The sequence below is a fragment of the Mustelus asterias genome, chromosome 2 (genome assembly GCF_964213995.1).
Source record: "Mustelus asterias chromosome 2, sMusAst1.hap1.1, whole genome shotgun sequence".
Taxonomy (NCBI): domain Eukaryota; kingdom Metazoa; phylum Chordata; class Chondrichthyes; order Carcharhiniformes; family Triakidae; genus Mustelus; species Mustelus asterias.
Genome location: NC_135802.1, coordinates 35,922,570 through 35,941,466, shown reverse-complemented (window position 1 = coordinate 35,941,466; position 18,897 = coordinate 35,922,570). Strand labels below are relative to the sequence as shown.

The 18,897-nt window shown below is 43.9% G+C and overlaps 1 protein-coding gene across 4 annotated transcripts in view; it reads right to left on the bottom strand.

Annotated features, from left to right (window-relative positions):
- Positions 1–18,897, bottom strand: part of LOC144506915 (enhancer of polycomb homolog 1-like) — a 223,362-nt gene that overhangs the window by 126,791 nt on the left and 77,674 nt on the right. The window lies entirely within an intron of this gene.

Genomic DNA, 18,897 nt, shown 5'->3' with positions numbered 1-18,897 from the left:
GTTGGGAAAAGGGGAAGTGTCACATGTCTTGTACAATAACTACAGTTGAAAACTCAATGGGCAGGTTGTAATCTGTCACAGGGCATTGCGCAACCCGCGAGTAAACAATTGCCAAGTTTCCTGCAAGGCTTGTTATTTGTGCTGCTGAGCGCCACTCTTTTTTTCAAAGATCTATTTCATTACTCCAATCAAATAAATATACAAGGGAAATCTGGCAACGTAAATAACTACAACTGAGCAAAATTCCAAGCCCATCATAAAACTGGGATTCGTCTTGCAGCCAAATACACGCTGACAATTCCTTGCATGTTAATAGAAATTCAGTGTTATTTTTTGCAATATTTCCCCAACCTACTGATAACCAAAGAACTGATTAAACATTTTTAATGTTATATTTGCCACATCAAGCACTACTTTTACAAATTGACATTTGAATGAAAGCAATATGCATAAAAAGCTAATACACCATAATTTGTTTGGATTGCCGCACCAGACTCTCAGAATCCCGACGGTATAGGAGGAGGCCATTTGGCCCATCGAGCCTGCACCGACAACAATCCCACCCTATCCCCGTGGGCGGCACAGTGGTTAGCATTGCTGCTTCACAGCTCCAGGGTCCCAGGTTCGATTCCCGGCTTGGGTCACTGTCTGTGTGGAGTTTGCACATTCTCCTCGTGTCTGCGTGGGTTTCCTCCAGGTGCTCCGGTTTCCTCCCATAGTCCAAAGATGTGCGGGTTAGGTTGATTGGCCAGGTTAAAAACTGCCCCTTAGAGTCCTGGGATGCGTAGGTTAGAGGGATTAGCGGGTAAAATATGTGGGGGTAGGGCCTGGGTGGGATTGTGGTCGGTGCAGACTCGATGGGCCGAATGGCCTCCTTCTGCACTGTAGGGTTTCTATGATTTCTATGATTTCTAATCCCACATATTTATCCCCTGCTACTCTCCTCGAAACTAGGGTCAATTTCGCGTGGCCAATCAAACTAACCCCCACATCTTTGGACTGTGGGAGGAAACCGGAGCACCCGGAGGAAACCCACGCAGACACAGGGAGAATGTGCAAACTCCACATAAGCCAGGAATCGAACCTGGGTCCCTGGCGCTGTGAGTACTAACCACTGTGCCACCGTGCTGCCCCATGATATGGATTGACATTTGAATTAAAGCAAAAATGCTACTCTGAATATATCATAATTTGTTAGGATTGCCACGCCAGACTACATGATATGGACAGACCACTGCCACGGTTAAAAAAGAGCCAACTGCAACTATTAAAGTACAAAACCAATCAAAAATAAGAAATCGGTGAGGTACTGAATTTGGGAAAGTGTTTACATTTGGGTAGAACACTACTAATGGACCTTATAAATAAAGACTTGTCAACAGCCTTGCCAGGAGCCATGATTTGCTGGTGAAATTTGAAAAACTATTTAAACTATGTTTGATACATCATATACACACTGCATCCTCTATGTCTTTACTATACTTCATACATCTCGATTACTTGTGTTTTAATCTTAAATGTGTACTTTACATCTAACAATCAAAAAGTACAAAAGTCTTCTAGAATTCAAAAATGACCAGGAAGGCATTGTTAGATGAGCTTGATACACAAAATATCAAATATTTAATTTCCATTTGCTGCAATATTTCATATACAAGCTCATCTTATTTCAGCTGTATCTGTTATCTAGGAACTTTCATAATAGGTTATACTTAGTAAACAGTTAAGCTATTTTTTGCAATGAGTTTATGCTGCCAATGTCCATAACATGCAATTATAGAAAACAGCATTTTACTAGCATTCCAGTGGTTGTGATACACAAAGTGATTCATCATTTACTGCACCAGCAGCTTACACTCAATCAGAAGCAAAGCAGTGATAAAAGGGATCAACAGCGCTATCTATCAGCACTTACTTTCCAATAAATATGTTAATCGATGCAGTTTGGGTTCTGCCAGGACCACTTGTCTCAAGGTCTCATTACAGCCTTCATGCAAGCATGGACCAAGAGCTGAATTACTGAGGTGAGGAGAGAGTTGAGATCAAAGCAGCACTGGATGAAATACGGCATCAAAGAGCCCTGATAAAATTGAGGTCAAAAGGAAACAGAGAAAATGATCCAGTGACTGGAATCACACAAAGCTTAAAGGAGGAGGATGGTTACAGCTGCTGAGGTCCATCATCTCAGACACAGGACATCACTGTATAGTCACAGCACAGAAGGCAGCCATTCAGCCCTGTCATGTCTGCTGGCTGTCCGAATGAACAATTCACCGAGTGTTGTTCCCCCTTCTCCCCATAACCCTGCATATTCCTCCTTTTCAGAAATAGTCCAATTTCTTCTTGAATACCTTGAATGAAGATATCTTCACTACACTCTTCGGCAGCGATTCCAGACCTTAACTACCCTCTGCATGAAAAAGCTCCTCATATCTCCATTGCTTCTTTTGACAATTACCTTAAATCTGTACCCTCTCGTTCTTGATGCTTCCATCAATGAGAAGTTTTTCCCATCTACTCTGTTCAGACTTCATGATTTTGAATGCCTCTATCAAATCTCCTTTCATCCCTCTCTTCGCCAATGATAACAGTCCCAACTTCTCCAATCTACGCATCAGAAGTTCCTCATCCCTGGAACCATATTTAATGAATCTTTTCTGCACTCTCTCTTTCGAGTGTCTTCACATCCTTCCTAAGCATAGTGCCCCGAACTGGACACAATACTCCAGTTGAGGCCAAAGCATAGTTATTTAAAAGCTTCTTATAATTGGTCAAAGGCTTAACAATGACTGAATACATTTGTCATGGTCAGGACATGGGGCAGCACGCAGTTAGCACTGCTGCCTCACAGTACCAGGACCGATTCCAGCCTTGGGTGTCTGTGTGGAATTTGCACATTCTCCCAGTGACTGCTTGGGTTTCCTCCGGGTGCTCTGGTTTCCTCCCACACTAAAGAAATGCAGGTTAGGTAGATTGGTCATGGTAAATTGCCACTTAGTGTCCAGGTGCTGGAGTGTGGCGACTGGAGGATTTTCACAGTAAATTCATTGCAGTGTTAATATAAGTCTACTTGTAACACTAACAAATAAACTTTAAAACAGAGATGTCCAAGTTAGAAGGATTAGCTATGGTAAATGCACAGATAAGCAATGGACATAGGGATAGGGTGTGGATGTCAGCCTGAGTAAGATGCTCTTTGAGAGTTGGTGCAGAATCGGTGGGCTGAATGGACTCCTTCTGCAACGTTGGGATTCTATGATATGAAAGATAAATATATGTATATACTCATCAGTTATTTTATATAAAGTTTTTTGTGCTTTTTCAAAATGGATAATGGCTGAGTGGACAAAATGGTTCAGCCACTCAGTCACCTGATGCCTTGTAATAGTTTCAAAGTAACAACGGCCATGTTACTTTTCCAATTCAATCAAATCAAATCCAATTCAAAGTCTCAACAAGTTGAGACATTTCCGATCCAGGCTGACAAGACAGGGCGAGCGACCAAATCACCCCGTCCTGGGCCCGATCTACATGAGCCAAGCTGATTGGAGAAGGGGGAGGTTCCTCCTCCAAGGCTTGAGCTCATTTGCATCTTAGCCAAAAGGCCGAGATGCTGCTTTTAAAAATTGCTTCATATGAAACATATGAAGCTTCAATGTAACCCAATGACCTCAACCAAGTGCAGCATCCAATCCATACTACACTTGATCTTAGCCAAAAGGCCGAGACGGCCATGTAAGGATGGTGAGTCTGCTCCAGCCACATTTGAACAAAGGCAAGCCTTTGCAGGTCTTAATCTCCCACAATGGTGCTAATGGCCAAAGCACTGGCAGTCCTAACACCATGGTTTCGACAGGAGAGCCTATTTACCAACCCGAAACCAGGGTCTCTTAGAACAAAATAATCCTGACTCCAATTAAACCCCTCAAGATTCTAGCCATGGGAATATACCACTCATGTCCAACATCAAGGGAGTACGTCACATGACCTTTCCAACACTGCATTGTCATATCATCCAGCGGAATGGAATTCTGGTAGTCACTGTTTGAACCTCCAATACGAGTAGAATTTCTGGCAAAAACTTGTGCTGTCTACCATAAAGCTAGTGGCAGCAGAAAGAACTCTTTACCTTCCTCAAACTTGCCAACTGCTGAAAGAAACATTGGAACTTGCCTCCAGACCAACTCATTCTACTTGCCTTCTCCCACTGTGGAAATCTCGCTTTGGAGAGATGGAGCACTCTACAATCAGCCAACCACCCCTTCGAAGAACATTCCAGTTGACTTCTGATTCTGGACACATGCAAAATCCATACTTGTATTTTATCGTGGTCATGCTTTGAAAACTCTTTCTTTTTCCTTATCCCCCCCTGTGTGTGTGTAAAAATAAACCAACACTTTTATTTTCACCTTACGCCGAGTTTGTTATGCAAGTGATTATTTAAGGGTTGGGGAAAATATACCACTAAAGGCAAAATAAGGATAAATAAAAACACCTCTCTGTTTATGGACAGATAGAGAGTGGGGAAACCAAGGCAGTTTAAAATTTCCCTCATCTTTTTGTATGAATATACTAGAGTTACATAGTGATACCCCCTCCCTGCATTTTTGATTGTGTGCAAAATAAACTAACCATCTGATTTTACCCCACCTTGAGTTTACTGTGGAGTTAATAACAGGATTGGATCACTCCAAAACTTGGGGGTGGGGTTAGTGAAAATACACCAGCACTCAAGGGGAAAAATCAAAAGTTAAAACACCTTAAAGACAGGTGATGAGGGGAGAAATCGGGGCTGTTTTAAATTAAACCCCTGCCTGTCCATAGCAGAATTATACACAAGTTTAATATAACCTCATTTTTGTAATTGATCTTCCAATTAATAAAGCTGAAGATACTGTCTGCTTCATTAATCACTCTAAACCTGTCCTGTCACCTTCAATGACTTATGCATTTATCACAGAATCCCTACAGTACAGAAGGAGGCCATTCAGTCCATTGAGTTTGTACCAACCATAATCCCACCCAGGCCCTATTCCAGCATTTACCCTGCTAATCCCCCTGACACGAGGGTCAATTTAGCATGGCCAATCAACCTAACCCGCACATCTTTAGACTTAGACCTCAGCTGGAGTATTGTATATAGCTGAGAAGAATGTGAATGCATTTATGAACCTCAGTCCCTCTGTTCCTGCACCACTTGGAAATTGTATCCTTCATTTTATCTCTCTCTATTTTTCCTACCAAAATGAATCATCTCATCCTTCTCTGCACTGAACCTCATCTCCCATTTGTCCACACATTCCACAACTTGTCTATGTCCCTTTGAAGTTCTATACTATTCTTCTCAGTTCACAATGCTTTCACAGAACCACAGAATTGTTACAATGCAGGAGGCCATTCAGCCCATCATATCCACACCAGCACTCCAAATGAGCATCATGACATAGTACCACTCTCCTGGTTTTTCCCTGTACCCTTGCACATTGTTTCTGGTCAGATAGTTATCTAATGCCCTCTTGAATGCCCTGATTGAATCTGTCTTCACCACACTTCCAGGCAGTGCCTTCCAGACCTCAACCACTGGCTGTATGAAAACATTTTTTCTCATATCACATTTGTTTCTTTTGCAAAACATTTTAAATCCATGCCCTCGTGTTCTCAATTCTTTATGAGCGGGAATAATTTCTCACTATTTACTCTGAACAGCCCCTTCATGATTTTGAACATCTCTATCAAATCTTAATTCAGCCTTCGTCTCTCCAAGAAGAACGGTCCCAACCGCTCCAATCTATCTTCATAACTGAAGCTTCTCATCCCTGAAACCATTCTTGTAAACCTCTTCCACACTGTCTCCAATGCATGCACATCCTTCTCAACTATATACAATACTCTAGCTGAGGTCTAGTGTCTTATACAAGTTCAGCATAAATCTCCTTGCTCTTGTACTTTATGCCCCTATTAATAAAGCCCAGGACACGCTGTTTTATTAACTGCTCTCTCCACCTGTCCTGCCACCTTCAATGACCTTTGCACATATACACACAGGTCCCTTTGCTCCTGCAGCACATTAGGTAGTACAGCACTCCCTCCTTGCTGCACTGGATGTCAGTGTTGATGTTTGTTCTTCAGTCCTGAAGTGGGAAGTGAACCCAGAACAGAGACAAGAGTTCTACCAACTGAGCCACAACTGACACGGTTTTGTATCATCCGTAAATTTGAAACTGTACCCATTACAATAAGTTCTATCTAGTTCATTAATATACATTTGGAAGAGGAAGAGTCCTGACTATTGATTCTCTCCTAAATTATTGTTTCTAGAAGCTTCCCCTTCACCAAAGTTAAACTGACTGGTCTGTGGTTCCTAATCTTGTCTTTGCACCCTTATTTTGAACAGGGGTGTAATATTTGCATTTCTCCACTCCTCTGGCACCCCATTCACTTCACCACAGATATGCCATGCTGCAGTGTGTCCCACCTACAAAATGCGCTGTAGTAGCTTACCAGAGCTTCTTTAACAGCAGCTCCTAAAATCTCAACCATGGAGAAGAACAAGGAAAACCACCACCTCCAAGTCACACACCATTCTGAATAGATCAATGTGTCTTTATTGTCGCTGGATCAAATCTTGGAAGCATCTGATCTAACAGCACCGTAGCAGTATCTTCATTACATGGGCTGCAGCAATTCAAGAAAATGGTTCACCACCACCTTCAAGAGCAATTAAGAGATAGGTAATAAATCCTAGCCTTGCCAGCAACACCAATGCCCTGTAACGGTTTAGGTGCAACTATAATTATTGTATCAAATTTGGCATTTTAAATAATGTCTCAAAATATTGACAACTGTAGGTTGTGCATCTAGGTGTTTTTTTGACGAGGTTCCGTTTTACATTAAAATTTGTTTTGTTAATTTCACTAATTAAACCTAAGCAGCCTAACAGAGCACATCACATTCATAGCGTCTGCTTATATTCAGAACACAAGTTGTATGAGGGGAGTGAAATAGATCCGTGGCTTAATTTTGTGAAATACTATATAGCTTTGATTAAGACTCAATCTCATCTAAAACATTTTGCAATAAGGACTTTGAATTTACATTGATCTTGTTTATTTCACAGCATACTTGATATAACAAACTATTAATTTTTATTCCAGTATTTCAGATTTTCTATTTATAAATCTTTTAAAACACTTCTTACCATCAATACAACATTAAATAAATGCAATGGCATTGTGATATTATTCACATTGGAGTCAACTCTTATCTAATGCAATTAATATTTCTGAATAACCATATCCTTCACTACTCTGCAGACAACGTTCTATGGTAGATATGACCTATCCATTTACAACAATGTATTTTTCAAACAACGTACAATTGCTGCAAATATTGTATAAGAAAGAACTTGTTCTTACAAAGAGCTGCATCAGGTTCTGATACATCCCAATGTATTTCACAAACAATTAATTGCCAGTTTAAGTGCAGACTTTGTCAGCAAATTCAGCACCCAATTTGCAAAAGACAAAGCACCACTAATAGCAAATGAGATTAAGATCCATTATCAGTGCTTTACATCGAAGAAACAATATTGGCCAGGACTGTGCAACAAACTCCCCATCTCTACTTTAAAGAGTTTCATGAGATCTTTTACAATTAACTGAACAAGTAGTTGTCTATCTATTTAATAGCTCATATGAGCAGATGCATAAATAACAATGCAGTACTCAGCACTGCACCCAGGTGTGAGCAGTTCTGGATAATTTTTTAAAATTCATTCATTGGACATGGCTGGCTGGCCGGCCAGCATTTATTGCCCATTCCTAGTTGTCTGAGGGCAGTTGAGAGTCAACCACATTGCTGTGGGTCTGGAGTCACATGTAGGCCAGACAAGGTAAGATGGCAGATTTCCTTCCCTAAAGGACATTAGTGAACTAGATAGGTCTTTATGACAACTGACAGTGGTTTCATGGTCATCAGTAGATTCTTAATTCCAGCTATTTATTGAATTCAAATTCCACCATCTGCTGTGGTGGGATTTGAATCCGGGTTCCCAGAACATTAGCTGAGGTTCTGGATTAATAGTCTAGCGATAATACCACTAGGCCATTACCTCCCCTGAAATAATATCACAAATTGCATCACAATATGTCACTGGAAGATCTTGGTAATCTATGGCATGTTTTACTAGCACTTTAAGAACATGAAGCTTAAATTGAGAAATTGCTAAGAGGGCTCCAAACACTAAGTCCAAATCACCCTCCTGCAACACACAGTAATGTTCCATTTTGAAAAATTGAGCTGATTAATTAACTAATAGATGATAGTGTAGTGACATTTACCAAACTATAAGTTGAATTTTGATCTAATTTTGTTTTGCCATTATTCCAAATCTTTAAAACTAGCTTATCTGCTGGCTATTCACGTTCCAAAAATGAAAAAAAACTGCAGCATATCTGCTCTAATTTTGCTTTAGAAGAACATTTCTTAGCTGCAAGATCATCCAACTTCAGTACTACTTGGTTGCTGTTTACGCCCTTTCTATGCAATGGGCCTGAGGCTCAACAGTAGCTATGTTAGGGGATTTATTGGAGCTTAGGGAACAAACAAAGATCGAGCCACAAAAAATTAGTGATGCACAATGATCCAGAGGTGGAGGAACACAGTTCCTCTTGGACAGGCATAGGATTGAAGTTCAGGACAGGGATGGGCAAAACTGCAGTGCAGAGTGCAGGTTAAGATATAAACTGTGGAGCACTGGATAAACTTGCATATGGAATGAAAGACTGAGGATGGCCAGGAGAACACTGAAATAGTCGTCTGGAGGTAACAAGAGCATAGAAAAGGGTAGGAGTGGAGGGAAACAGGAGTTTAATGGAGACATCGAAATGAGGGGACTGGGAGCGAGGAGGTTAGCTCGCAAATAGATAAGGAATGTAGACAGGGTAAGAGGGAGGTTAGACAACTGATGGAGAAGGGAAGTGCTCAGGCTGAAGGTCTGAGATGTGTCTATTTTAATGCCAGGAGTGTAGTGAATAAAGTGGATGAGCTTAGAGCGTGGATTGCTGCTTCGAATTGTGATGTGGTGGCCATTACGGAGACTTGGATGTCTCAGGGACAGGACTGGGTGCTTCAGGTGCCGGGTTTTAGATGTTTCAGGAAGGACAGGGAGGGAGGCAAGAGAGGGGGGGGGGGAGTGGCACTGTTGATCAGGGATAGTGTCACGGCTGTAGAGAAGGTGGACGCCGTGGAGGGATTGACTACGGAGTCTCTGTGGGTGGAGGTTAGGAACAGGAAGGGGTCGGTAACTTTGCTGGGTGTTTTCTATAGGCCGCCCAATAGCATCAGAGATGTTGAGGAGCAGATGGGGAAACAGATCCTGGAGAGATGTAGGAATAACAGAGTTGTCGTGATGGGAGATTTTAATTTCCCAAACATAGATTGGAATATCCCTAGGGCTAGGGGTTTGGATGGAGAGGAGTTTGTTAGGTGTGTCCAGGAGAGTTTCCTGACACAGTATGTGGATAAGCCTAGAGGAGAGGCTGTACTTGATCTGGTGCTGGCTAATGAACCTGGACAGGTGGAGGATCTCTCGGTGGGTGAGCATCTTGGGGATAGCGATCATAATTCTATCTCCTTCACGATAGCATTGGAAAGAGATAGGATCAGGCAGGCTAGGAAAGTGTTTCTCTGGAGTAAAGGGAAATACAGTGTCATCAGGGAGGAAATTAGATGGGTAAATTGGAAGGAGGCATTCTTGGGGAAAAGTACCGAAGGAAAGTGGAGGATTTTCAAGGAATGTTTGTCTGGAGCTCTGCATGACAACGTTCCGATGAGACAGGGGGGTGTTGGTAGGGTACGGGAACCGTGGTGCACGAAGGTTGTGATGAACCTGGTGAATAAGAAAAGAGAGGCGTACAGAAGGTTCAGAGAGCTAGGAGGTGTTAAGGATTTAGAGGAGTATACGGGATGTAGGAAGGAGCTTAAGAAGGAAATTAGGAGAGCGAGAAGGGGTCATGAGAAGACCTTGGCGGGTAAGATTAAGGAAAATCCCAAGGCTTTCTACAAATATGTCAAGAGTAAAAGGATGAGATGTGAAGGCATAGGACCCTTAAAAGGTGAAGGGGGAAAAGTTTGTGCGGAACCGTTAGAAATGGCGGAGGTGCTTAATGAATACTTTACCTCGGTATTCACCGTGGAAAGGGATCTGGGTGGTTGTACTGCTGGTTTGCGGTGGACAGAAAGGATCGAGCATGTGGACATAAAGAAAGAGGATGTGTTGGAACTATTGAATGGCATCAAGGTTGGTAAGTCGCCGGGACCGGATGGGATGTACCCCAGGTTACTGTTGGAGGCGAGGGAGGAGATTGCGGAGCCTTTGGCGATGATCTTTGCATCGTCAATGGAGACGGGAGAGGTTCCGGAGGATTGGAGGATTGCAGATGTGGTCCCTATATTCAAGAAAGGGAACAGGGACAGCCCGGGAAATTACCGACCGGTGAGTCTAACCTCAGTGGTTGGTAAGTTGATGGAGAGGATCCTGAGAGACAGGATTTATGATCATCTAGAGAAGTTTAGTATGATCAAAAGTAGTCAGCACGGCTTTGTCAAGGGCAGGTCGTGCCTTACGAGCCTGGTTGAGTTCTTTGAAAATGTGACCAAACACATTGACGAAGGAAGAGCGGTGGATGTGGTCTATATGGACTTCAGCAAGGCGTTCGATAAGGTCCCCCATGCAAGACTTCTTGAGAAAGTGAGAGGGCATGGGATCCAAGGGGCTGTTGCCTTGTGGATCCAGAACTGGCTTGCCTGCAGAAGGCAGAGAGTGGCTGTGGAGGGGTCTTTCTCTGCATGGAGGTCAGTGACCAGTGGAGTGCCCCAGTGACCAGTGGAGTGCCCCAGGGATCTGTTCTGGGACCCTTGCTGTTTGTCATTTTCATAAATGACCTGGATGAGGAAGTGGAGGGATGGGTTGGTAAGTTTGCTGACGACACCAAGGTAGGTGGTGTTGTGGATAGTTTGGAGGGATGTCAGAAGTTGCAGCGAGACATAGATAGAATGCAAGACTGGGCGGAGAAGTGGCAGATGGACTTCAACCCGGATAAGTGTGTAGTGATCCATTTTGGCAGATCCAATGGGATGAAGCAGCAGTATAATATGAAAGGTACCATTCTTAGCAGTGTAGAGGATCAGAAGGACCTTGGGATCCGGGTCCATAGGACTCTTAAATCGGCCTCGCAGGTGGAGGATGCGGTCAAGAAGGCGTATGGCGTACTAGCCTTCATTAATCGAGGGATTGAGTTTAGGAGTCGGGAGATAATGCTGCAGCTTTATAGGACCCTGGTTAGACCCCACTTGGAGTACTGCGCGCAGTTCTGGTCACCTCATTACAGGAAAGATGTTGAAGCCATTGAAAGGGTGCTGAGGAGATTTACAAGGATGTTGCCTGGATTGGGGGGCATGCCTTATGAGGATAGGTTGAGGGAGCTTGGTCTCTTCTCCCTGGAGAGACGAAGGATGAGAGGTGACCTGATAGAGGTTTACAAGATGTTGAGAGGTCTGGATAGGGTAGACTCTCAGAGGCTATTTCCAAGGGCTGAAATGGTTGCTACGAGAGGACACAGGTTTAAGGTGCTGGGGGGTAGGTACAGAGGAGATGTCAGGGGTAAGTTTTTCACTCAGAGGGTGGTGGGTGAGTGGAATCGGCTGACGTCGGTGGTGGTGGAGGCAAACTCGTTGGGGTCTTTTAATAGACTTCTGGATGAGTACATGGGATTTAATGGGATTGAGGGCTATAGATAGGCCTAGAGGTAGGGATATGATCAGTGCAACTTGTGGGCCGAAGGGCCTGTTTGTGCTGTGGCTTTCTATGTTCTATGTATAATAGGCAGTATTTGTGATGGGGAGGATACAGAATTTGAAGCTTGTCTTTGGAGGTTATAGGGTCAGATTTAGTATTTTTCACAGGTATGGTCCCAGCCTACTGCTAACATTGTACCATCTACAAAGGGGGGAAGGAAAGCCTAAGTAATCACAGACCAGTCGGCCCAACCCTGGTGGTAGGTAAATTAGAAAAATTCTGAAATATGTATAAGTTGTCGTTTAGAGAAGCATGGATTTAAGGAGAATATCGTATCTGACGAACAAATTAATTATTTTAGGAAGTAACAAGTAGGTTAATGAGTGTAACACAATTGATGTAGTCTACATGGATTTTAGTAAGGTCCCACATGGCAGACTGAAGTATAAATTAAAAGCTCATGAGAACAAGACAAAATGGTAAATTGGCTCAGTGGCAGGGAGCAAATGTTTATAGTAATAGCTGCTTTAGTTACTAGAAGGCAGTTTCCACTAGTTCTGCAGGGATCAAGGTTCCTTGATGTTTGTGGTATAAGATTAACCATTTGGACTTAAATATAGAGTCAAGATTGAGATTGCAGAAGAATTGCCTATATGGTTGATCATGAGGAAAAAAAAGTTGTAGGTTGCAGGAAGGTATTAGTGGTCTGCTCAGGTGGGACAAAAATAGCCAAATTGAATTCAATCCGGAGAACAGCGAGACCATGCATTTGGGAGGAAAGACAAAAATGGGAGGATTCAGATAGTGTGAAGGAACTGAGTGGATTCCTGAAGATAAGACAGGTAGGTCAGATGGTTAATGAGACATATAGGATACCTTGAGTCATTGACTAGGGCATATAGGGTAGGGAGATTATGCAAGAACTATGTAAAAACACTTGTTGGATCAGAACTAGAGTGCTGTGTACAGTTCTGGTCACCATACCACATGAAGGATGTGATCTAACTAGAGACGGTACAGAGGAGATTTCCAAAGATGATGCCAGGAATGGAGAACTTTAGCTATTAGGAAAGATCGGATAGGCTGGAGTTTTTCTTTTTGTAACAAAGGCGGCCAAGGGGAGATTTAATTGGTATGTGTAAAATTACAAGGGGCCTAGAGAGAATGGCTGGGAATTTCCATTTGCCGAGAGGTCAATAATCAGATTTAAAGTAATCGGTGGAAAGGGTCTAAAACTGACTGCCTGAAATGGGTCACAAAGACGGAAGCCCTCATCACATTTTAAAAGCATACTTGGATAACTTGCAGGACATTTATGAGTGGCACAGTGGTTAGTACTGCTACCTCACAGCACCAGGGACCCAGGTTCAATTTTGGCCTCTGGTCACCATTTGTGTGGAGTTCGCACATTCTCCCTGTGTCTGTGTGGGTTTCCTCCCACGGTCCAAAGATGTGCGGGTTAGGTTGATTGGTCATGCTAAATTGTCCCTTACAAAGAACAATACAACACAGGAACAGGCCCTTTGGCCCTCCAAGCCCGTGCCGCTCCCTGGTCCAAACCAGACCATTCTTTTGTATCCCTCCATTCCCACTCCGTTCATATGGCTGTCTAGATAAGTCTTAAACGTTCCCAGTGTGTCCGCCTCCATCACCTTGCCTGGCAGCGCATTCCAGGCCCCCGCCACCCTCTGTGTAAAATATGTCCTTCTGATATCTGTGTTAAACCACCCCCCACCCCCCCCCCCCCCCTCACCTTGAACCTATGACCCCTGGTGAATGTCACCACCGACCTGGGGAAAAGCTTCCCACCGTTCACCCTATCTATGCCTTTCATAATTTTATTCACCTCTATTAAGTCGCCCCTCATCCTCCATCTTTCCAGGGAGAACAACCCCAGTTTACCCAATCTCTCCTCATAACTAAGCCCCTCCATACCAGGCAACATCCTGGTAAACCTCCTCTGTACTCTCTCCAAAGCCTCCACGTCCTTCTGGTAGTGTGGCGACCAGAACCGGACGCAGTATTCCAAATGCAGCCAAACCAACATTCTATACATCTGCAACATCAGACCCCAACTTTCATACTCTATGCCCTGTCCTATAAAGGCAAGCATGCCATATGCCGCCTTCACCACCTTCTCTACCTGTGACGTCACCTTCAAGGATCTGTGGACTTGCACACCCAGGTCCCTCTGCGTATCTACACCCTTTATGGTTCTGCCATTTATCGTATAGCTCCTCCCTACATTATTTCTACCAAAATGCATCACTTCGCATTCATCAGGATTGAACTCCATCTGCCATTTCTTTGCCCAAATTTCCAGCCTATCTATATCATTCTGTAGCTTCTGACAATGCTCCTCACTATCTGCAAGTCCTGCCAGTTTTGTGTCGTCCGCAAACTTACTGATCACCCCAGTTACACCTTCTTCCAGATCGTTTGTATAAATCACAAACAGCAAAGGTCCCAATACAGAGCCCTGCGGAACACCACTAGTCACAGGCCTCCAGCCGGAAAAAGACCCTTCCACTACCACCCTCTGTCTTCTGTGACCAAGCCAGTTCTCCACCCATCTAGCCACCTCCCCCTTTATCCCATGAGATCCAGCCTACCATAAGGGACTTTGTCAAACGCTTTACTAAAGTCCATGTAGACGACATCCACGGCCCTTCCCTCGTCAACCATTCTGGTCACTTCTTCAAAAAACTCCACCAGGTTAGTGAGGCATGACCTCCCTCTCTCAAAACCATGCTGACTATCGTTAATGAGTTTATTCCTTTCTAAATGTGCATACATCCTATCTCTAAGAATCTTCTCCAACAACTTCCCCACCACGGACGTCAAGCTCACCGGCCTATAATTACCTGGGTTATCCTTCCTACCCTTCTTAAATAACGGGACCACATTAGCTATCCTCCAATCCTCTGGGACCTCACCTGCGTCCAGTGACGAGACAAAGATTTGCGTCAGAGGCCCAGCGATTTCATCTCTCGTCTCCCTGAGCAGCCTTGGATAGATTCCATCAGGCCCTGGGGATTTGTCAGTCTTTATATTCTCTAACAAACCTAACACTTCCTCCCTTGTAATGGAGATTTTCTCCAACGGTTCAACACTCCCCTCCGAGACACTCCCAGTCAACACATCCCTCTCCTTTGTGAATACCAACGCAAAGTATTCATTTAGGATCTCCCCTACTTCTTTGGGCTCCAAGCATAATTCCCCACTTTTGTCCCTGAGAGGTCCGATCCCTGACAACCCCTTTGTTTCTAACGTATGAATAAAATGCCTTGGGATTCTCCTTAATCCTGTCTGCCAAGGACATTTCGTGACCCCTTTTTGCCCTTCTAATTCCCCGTTTGAGTTCTTTCCTACTTTCTTTGTACTCCTCCAGAGCTCCCTCCGTTTTTAGCTGCCTGGACCTAACATATGTCTCTCTTTTCTTTTTGACCAGTCCCTCAATTTCCCTGGTTATCCACGGTTCTCGAATCCTATCCTTTTTTACAGGCAACATGCCTGTCCTGTAGCCCTAACAACTGTTCCTTAAAAGACTCCCACATGCCAGATGTGGATTTACCCTCAAACAGCTTCTCCCAATCAAGAGCTGCCAATTTCTGCCTAATCCCACTAAAGTTAGCCTTCCCCCAATCCAACACCTTACCCTTGGGACACCACTCATCCTTTTCCATCACTATCCTAAAGCTAACAGAATTGTGGTCACTATTTGCTACATGTTCCCCAACGAAACTTTGAAGACCTGACCGGGCTCATTCCCCAGTACAAGATCCAGTATAGCCCCCTCTAGTCGGGCTCTCTACATATTGTTCCAAAGAATCCTCCTGTACGCATTTTACAAATTCCTCCCCATTCAGAGTCCCAGCTCTCAGCGATTTCCAGTCTACACCAGGGAAATTGAAGTCTCCCACGACAACAACCCTATTTTTCCTGCACCTATCCAGTATCTCCTGACATATCCGTTCTTCCACTTGGGCTGTTGGGGGGCCTGTAGTATACCCCCAACATAGTGACTGCGCCCTTCCTGTTTCTAAGCTCCACCCAGAGTGACTCGTTACACGACCCCTCTGAATTGTCCTCCCTCTGCACCGCTGTAATATGCTCTCCAACTAATACTCCTCCAACTAATACTCCCCCACCTCTTTTGGCCCCTCCTCTGTCTCGCCTAAAACACTTGTACCCCGGAATATTCAGCTGCCAGTCCTGTCCCTCTTTCAACCAAGTCTCTGTCACCGCAACCACATCCAAATTCCTCGTGAGCATTAAGGCCCTAAGTTCGTCTGTCTTACCTGCTACGCTCCTTGCATTGAAGTATAAGCACTCCAGACCTCCAGTCCCAGTGAGGTCATCCTCCCCCAGAGTGCTCTTCTTCTTTGCCAGCCTTGTCCCAGCCCCAAGCTCGTCCCCAGCCTCTACACTTGTAGACCTAATATTTTGATCCCCACCCCCCTGCCATACTAGTTTAAACCCCCCCCGAACTGCACTAGCAAAACTCCCAGCCAGGATATTCGTGCCCTTCCAACTTAGTTGTGACCCGTCCTTCTTGTACAGGTGTCCTCCTCTCCTGGAAACTTCCCATTGATCTAGGAAAATGAAGCCCTCCCTCCTGGACCAGTCTTTTAGCCAAGCATTGAATTGTACTAACTCCCTATTCTTAGCCTTACTGGCACGAGGCATTGGGAGCAGCCCAGAGATGGCCACCCTGGAGGCCCTACTTTTTAGTCTATTTCCCAACTCCCTGAATTGCTCTCGTAGGATCCCCCTGCTCTTCCTACCTACGTCATTTGCACCAATGTGTACAATGACATCCGTTTCTTTATCTTCCCCTTTTAAGATGCCTCCTATCCGCTCGAGACATCCATTACCCCAGCACCAGGTAGGCAGACTACCATCCTGGAGTCCCGTTCGCACCCACAGAATCGCCTGTCCGTGCCTCTAACCGACGCATCCCCCACCACTATTGCTCTCCTAACCCCTCTCTTTCCTTTCCGGGCCACAGAGCCTGACTGTGTGTCAGTGACCTGGTCACTGTGGCTTACCCCTGGAGAGTCATCCTCCTCCACACTATCCAAAACAATATACTTGTTTTGGAGTGGGACAACCACAGGTGACCCCTCCACTAATTGCTCACTCCCCTCCCCTCTCTCCTGTCGCCGAGCCCTTCCTATTGAGAGACAGCCACTGGAGTACTCTGGTACATTACCCTTCTGACCTTTACTCCTTCTAACTGTGACCCACGTGTCTTCCTCCCGATGCCCCTGTGTAACTAGTTCCCCTTAGTGTCAGGGGGACTAGCAGGGTAAATATGTGTGGTTATGGAGATAGGGCCTGGATGGGATTGTCGTCAGTGCAGGTTTGATGGACCAAATGGCCGCCTCCTGCACCGTAGGGATTCATGACTACAAGCTGAAAGATGCGACCAGACTGGATAGTTTTTTTTTCCAGCCAGCACAGTTGCAATGGTCTCCTTCTGCACTGCAAATCTTTCTAAACAGGCTATTCTGTCTAACCAACTGATGCCAGCGTTCTTCTTCCACTCCAGCCTCCTTCTTTCTCAATTCTATGACAACTCTATTCTCTTCTCCCTCATATACATATCTCCCTGATCCTAAAATCCTAAAATTATTCATCTCAACTAGAGCTCTACATTCTCACTATTCTCTGGGTCAAGAAGTTTCTCCTGAAATCCCTATTGATTAGCTGGTTATCTATCTTGCGTTGACAGCTTCTAGCTTTACTCCTCCCACGAGGGGATACACTGTCTACTTTATCAAAATCTTTCATAATTCTAAAGACCTCCATTATATCACCTCTCCACCAAAGATGTAGCCTGTTCTTTATTTCCAGTTAGGTGACCAATCTCTTAAACATAGTTGCACATAAAAAATTTTTTAAATCTCAATGATGGCAACGCATTCCTCTGGGTAGCTGATGCAGCCTTCCAGAAGTTAAGATCTCCAGGATTATGTTGTTGTTTTGCAGAAGTCTCTTCCAAAGGTTTGATTTCACCAATTAAAATCAGAAATAAAATGGCATGCAATGAAGGTTAACAGCCATATGTTTCCAGTTTGCAAACTGGAAACATGATGTACTTGCTATAAAATGCTAGATGAATTAATGAAAGTACGATTTGTCTATAGAATAGGGTCAAATGTTTTTGGGTGATTTTCATGTTGCTATATCTGACCTAATCAAACTTGTATAGACTTTTCAACCAGACATTATGCACTCAGGTCAAGGAAATTGATCACAATTGCTGGAAATCATCAACCTCATCCACAGCTTGGATTCTCTGATGCTGCTGCAGTGAATGGAATGTTGATTGAGCAAATTCTCCGTTCCCGCTGGCAGTGGGGTAGGAACGCACGAGATTGGAGAACCCCACCCAACGTCTCTGAACTATGACCGTTAGTTTAAGTCGGGATTGCAAACTTCTGGTCATTGACAGTTTTCCAAGAGTTCAAAGGCAACTTTCAATGTTAAGATCAGATCAGAATGAAAATCAATTTCAACTTCAAATCCACTGATCCATTACGTGAAGGAAGTGTCTCTTAGAAACTACACTCTGAGGAAGTATCTATTTGAAATAGAGCTAGAACTTATAATTGTTAGTTTACTCATGCTCTATTTGACTTCACTTCCTCATAGGCAATAAGGAACTGAAAAACATTACTTTCTCTTAAAATGCAGAAAATAAATGCCCATGGTGTAGGGGGTAACATATTAGCAGGGATAGAAGATAGTATGTATAAATGGGTCTTTTACGGATTGGCAGGATGTGATGGGTGGAGTTCCTCAGAGGCCTCAACCTTTTCCAATTTATATCGATGACTTTGGGAAAGGGAGTGAAAGTATGGTAGCTAAACATGCAGATGACTGATAGATAGGGAAGTATGATAACATAAGGAAGCTGCAGATGGATATAGATAGGTTGAGTTAGTGGGCAAAAATCTGGCAGATGGAGTATAATGTGGGAAAATATGAAGTTCACTTTGGCAGGAAGAATAAAAAGCCAGGGTATTACTTGCATGGAGAACAGCTGAAGAATTCAGAGGTGCAGAGGAATCTAGGTATTCTAGTGCATGAGT